Below are 6,000 nucleotides of genomic sequence, written 5' to 3' on the forward strand. Positions count from 1 at the left end.
CGTTGACATTTTCGTTCGTCATGCTGAAAAATTAAAATTTGTAAAGTTTAGACAAAAAATTCTGATTGACGCAAATACCAGAAGTAATCTATTAAATTTTAATTTTACCACAAATTTACTGTTTAGGCCTCTAAGTCCAACTTTGAAGACCAAAAAACAGAAAATCTTTAATAATTAGAACTTACTGATTGGTTTCTAAGTCCAACTTTGAAGACCAAATCAGAAAGTTTTAGCAAATTTAGGACAAGTTCGAATGTAACCAAAATAGTTTTCAACCAAAGTCGCTCCTTTGAAGATAAAAACTAAAAAAAATCTGTTTTTAAAACACTAACTAAGTGAAAACAAAACTGGTTTGAATCACAAACAGAATGGTTTTGATTACACGAACGGTTTTAAAAATTTGTTTTAAGATTGTAGGAACCGTTCGCGTAATTAAATAAAATAAAACAAATTTTATTACTGATTACAATAGAAATAAGAAAGCAGAAAATCACAATACAAGTTACAACTGAAATAAACCAAAATACAAGAAAGGGGTAGAAGCAGAGTGGCTGAGTCACGTGTTCAACACGCTTCCCTTAAAAAAAATTCCGAGTCTCCCAAGAGTACTCGTTTTGTTTCCCAGGGTACAACAGCCGGAGCAGTAGTACTGCCGGAGTTCGCCTACAACACGAAGGTTACCTTGAAACTTGCAGGAAGAAGATGATAACAGTAGAGAGAAAGTTAGAGTTGCTGTTGTGTTGCTGGGTTTTTTCTTGGTGTGGGTATGGAGCTGTATTTATACAGCTCCTAGGTTGAAACAGTCAAAAACGAATTAAAGAGAGGTTTAAATTGCATTAAACGTCTTCAATGCAATTTAATACGTCATTTAATTCTCAGTCAAAGCTTATTAACTCGTCAGTTACGAAGCTGGACTAAAACTGCACTGTCATTCAATGCTGGAAGCTTCTGCGCACGCGCAAGTCACCCTGGTGCGCGCACGCCCATGTCCGCATCCCCATGCGCGGTGCGTCCTCTTGGCTCACTGCCATGCGCGCATGCGCCACGTCACCATGCGCGGTGCGTCCTCTTGGCTCAAGTCCATGCGCGCGTGCGCCACGTCACCTGTGAGCCTATACGAGCGCGCCACACAGTCGCGCCGTATTGGCTCACTCTGGTGAGCCACGCACGACACAGCAGGACCCATGCACCATGTGCGCAACCGTGCCCCTCCGTGCCACGTGTACTCGCGCGCGCATGCGCATGACTGCCACATCATGCGCCGCATCACCTACCACTTGGTCCTTGCAACCCTTGTGCTCCATCACGCGCACGCGGTCAAAAATACAAAGGCGGCTCTTGGCGATGCGAGCGTGCGAAGTGCAAAGTGCGCCATCAAAGCGCCACATTGCGCCTCATCGCCCATGCCACGCGCGCGCGCGAGTGTGTGCGAGTGCGAGTGCGAGTTAGGGTGCTCCGCACCCTTCGCGAGGACACTAGTGTGTGCTTCCATGAAACAATAAGGATGGAGAGTTCCACCTTAAATACCCATTTAAGTTCCATCTCTCCTCCTATGTGGGACAAGGTGCTACTTTCCCTTTTGTTTCAGCATTCAATGTTTCAAACACCCAACTTTGAGCATCGATATCTCATTCATCTTAGCTCGGTTTTGGACGTGGTTTAGTTCGTTGCGAAGCTCTTCCAACATAGAACATAAACCCACAAATAAATATATAAAACCCTCTCATTTTATTATATTTATTTCTAGTCCAAAATAGGAAAAAATCATTTTCCTATATTTGTGAAAAATGCTATTTTCACCTATTTTTCCAACAATCCCCCACATGAAAAATGCTATTTTCATCAAATTTCCAACAAATGATGTGTGCAATACATCGATTATCGGAAAAACACCATCATAAATTGGGTGATATCTTAATTTAAAATTTTAAACCACGTTTGTATCATTACGTGCGACTATCTCCACAATATAGCTTTATACGTATGCATCGTCTGTTGTAAAAAAAAAAAAAAAAAAAAAAAAAAGACAGGTCTAGCTATTAAAGTTTATGGGTAAAGGATTTTATTGATATAATAAGCACCATAAAGATCAATTAATGAGGTTTTGTCCAATACAAGAATTTTTTACTTTTGTCATCATGTGAGACAAACGTTAGGAATCCACTTATGTAGTAGACTCGATTCACTAAGGTACTGAGTGCTGAGTACTGTTGATGCACTTTTGTGTGGATGTGGCTCGGTTTGGTTCGGTTCGGTTCGTTTCGATTAAAGATCGACGTCGCGACATTCCTCTATCGTGCGACTAGAAGAACGACACACAAAACACGATGACACACAAATGAAAGAGTTGCCATCATGATGACATTAACATGATGTCGTCATGACCTTGAGTGGATCGAAATAGAATAATGGAAATTGAAGGTTATGTTTGAACATACATGTCGAAATAGACGGTCTATTTCGATAATATACAAGCTATTTCGATCTAGATGAATGTATTTCGATGATGTCCTTGTCTATTTCGATATATTTCGTTGTAATGTGTGTTATTTTGATGTAAGACTGCTGGTATGTGGTGTAAATACCAGCAGATACCCTCTGTTTCAAGTGATTGCACATTTAGAGAGTGAAAGCTTATTTTGTGAACTTTGTAAGGCTACTCTTCTGAAATCAATTCTAGTGAATGTTTAAAGTGATATCCTTCTTGTATTGAAAGTGTTCTTGCTTTGATTTGCATATAAACTTGGATTCCGCACTTGTTTATCTGTTCACCAACAAGGAATAGGTTCTCTAAGATCCTCTTTAAGGACCAACAAGTGGTATCAGAGCTTTGGTCCGATTCCTTGTTGAAAATCAAGCATATTGGTGTGATTTGAGTGGTTTTTGAATGTTCATTGAAGAGTTTTTGGACAAAAGCTGAAAACCCACCTACTTGGATGATTGTTTGGACTAAAAGTAACTAAAATGGTGTTATTTGTTGATAATTTTGGTTGTTAAAATAGTTAAAGATCATCAAAAACCTGATTTTTAGTGAGTTTTAGAGTTGGAAATTTGAATTCCATATTTTCCAGCGACAAGTTTGGCCGGAATTTTTGCCGGAATAATACTTTCTGGTGAAGGGTTGTAATTGGTTGACCTGCAAAAAGATTGGTAGAACAGTATTGTCAAGGTTGTCTCCTGCACAGACAATTTCTGCCCCACTATTTTGATCCATCCCACCCTTTTCTATTTCGATATACATAATATTTTGATACACACTTGTTATCGAAACATCACCTTCTATTTCGATACCCTATTTCGATCCAACCCCCCTCTATTTCAATCCCAACACCTTAATTCCCATTTCGATACACACACTTCCAATTTCGATCCAACACACAATTCCCGTTTCGATTCCTACTGTATTTCGATACATACCCTATTTCGATCCTACTTTATTTCGATACATCTCCTGTTTTGATAACCCCTTGTCTTCTTGTTACCATAGTGAGTTTACAGTAGCTTCATAAGTACTTTGTTCTTAGTCAAAATGAATACAAACCCTTTGGGTTGGGTTCAAGAATCAAGCACAAGTAACAATCCACCACAAAATAGTTCCGCAACATCGTGGGTTCAATCTCTCATGTCTTCGCACTTCGCAATGATATCCACGAGTCAATGGGCATTGGTGGCAAACCAAAATCAGAGTAGATGTAAGTCCAGAAAACTACAATCGGATATCGCAAACACCTAAACAAGTCACGAAAAAACAAGAAAAGGTGTATAATATGAAGAAAATAGTCGATTTTAGTTTTCGGGACTTACAATTGGTATTAGAGCCTAAGAAGTCTTTCGAAAGGCTCAGTTTGTCATCGGATATTGCTTGAAGATTGAAGAAAAAGGCTGTTTACAGTTTCAGATTCGAAGAATATTGGCATTTTTTATTTCTCTGTTAGTTATACCAGACGAGTTTTATACTCGTGTGCAATCTAATCAATTTGATTATTCTTGTTCTTATCACTTTCATTAGTTTTCCGCACTTTTGATCTTGTTAATGATATCCGATTGATAGTTTTTGGAATTACAATTGGTATCAGAGCCTAAGAAGCCTTTCAAAAGGCTTGGTTTGGATCAGATATTACTGAAGCTTGAAGAAAAGGATCTGTTTTTCTTACTCGAAGATTTGAAGAAAACATAAAATGAAATTTTTATTAGAAAAATCAAGAACACGAAGAACAGCTTAAAGATTAGCTTAAAGATTGGAAAATATTTCAAAAAAATCGTATTTTGATCTTGTTTTGGGAAGAATTGACTGTGTTTGCTGTTTTTTGGAGATTATTGGTGGAAATAATCAACAGAATTTGAATTTTGAGATCATTCCTTGTTTATTGGAATTTAATTTGGTGATTTGTTAGCAAAAGAAGCTAGCGTACGAGTTCAAGAGCAATTAAGTGTGCGAACTGGAGTGTAAAGATTATTAGTGTGCGGATCATATCATATTATTAGTCTGCGGATCAGTTAAAATTATCAGTGTGCGACCTATAATGCTAGTGTGCGACTGAGTTTAGTGTGCGACCTGATTCATCTAGTGTACGAGTTGGCTTAGTGTACGAGTTGGACTAGTGTGCGACCAGACACTCTGTGTGCGACAAGTTTACTTAGTGTGAAACTTGGCCCAAATCACAAGTGTGCGGCCAAATATTAAGTTGTGTGCAACCCAAATTAAGTAGTGTGCGGCCCATATTGAAGTGTGCGATCCACATAGAGTGTGCAAGTATGTGCAAAGGTGGAATTTTAACCAGCTGACGTGTACGGTTTTAAAAGTATTTAAGTGTAGAATTTGATCTACAGACAATCTTGGCAAACTAACTGCACAGTTAACTTGTGTGATTTTTACGACAAAAAAGGCACGAAAATTCCTAAAAAGACCCACATAGAGTGTGCGAGTATGTGCAAAGGTGGAATTTTAACCGGCTGACGTGTACGGTTTTAAACGTATTTAAGTGCAGAATTTGATATGCAGACAATCTTGGCAAACTGACTGCACGGTTAAACTTGTGTGATTTTTAGGACAAAAAAAGGCACGAAATTCCGAAAATGTGCGTGCACATTATATACCATCGGACTCGAAATTCCGAGACGAGTCTAACAGTACGATTTGGTAAAAATAGTTTTTGGTCAGTTTTTGTACGGTTCTGACGCTTCGGTTCGGTACGACATACGTTTCTAGGGGATCACAGTTTAGCATCTTAAAAATGTCTTCTCAGAAAGATGTGCTTGAGTAGAAACTGGAAGGTTTCACATACTTTTCTGGTGAATCTATAGAAGCATTAATTGGCCGGTTTGCTGAGCTTCTCTCTGAAATGAAGAGGGTAGAGATTGTGGTGTCTTCTCGTGTGAGCAACATGAAGCTTTTGGATGCTCTAAAAAGTATTCCAGATCAGGCAAACTGTAGATGGTTTAGAAATGATAATCAGATAGTGTTGACAACCAATTGTTACTGTTACAGAATGAAGCCTGATGAGCTAATTTCACTTATCAAATCATATGATAAGGCCGACAACCAGAAGGCTCAAGGCAACACATTTGCTGCACCTTGCTCATCCACTCATGTTACTCCTGCTGCTCCATTGCCTGCTGCAGTTTGCTCGTCCACTCCTGCTGATTCATTGCCGAATTCAGAATCAAGTTGTTATGCGGGTATTCAGATTCATGACTTCACTCCTACTCCTACTGAGGTATGTTTAGATAAAATTTTATGTACTACTGCCTGTAGAGAGAAGGTAAGCGGGTACAAATGTAAGACCCAAACACGTTTAACCTTAAAACGACGCAGCCGAAATACGATCCTTAAAATTTCTTTCTTTATTAACTACATTACTTACGTGAAGGCCTAAATGTCAAACATTTTCTAGAAGGAATTTACAACATTCACACTTAAATTAACATTCCAAAGCATTACATAATTCAAGCTACATGACCATTCTTTCCGTACAATCCTTGCTCTTTGACTCGATCTAC

The sequence above is a fragment of the Helianthus annuus genome, chromosome 16 (assembly GCF_002127325.2).
Source record: "Helianthus annuus cultivar XRQ/B chromosome 16, HanXRQr2.0-SUNRISE, whole genome shotgun sequence".
NCBI lineage: Eukaryota > Viridiplantae > Streptophyta > Magnoliopsida > Asterales > Asteraceae > Helianthus > Helianthus annuus.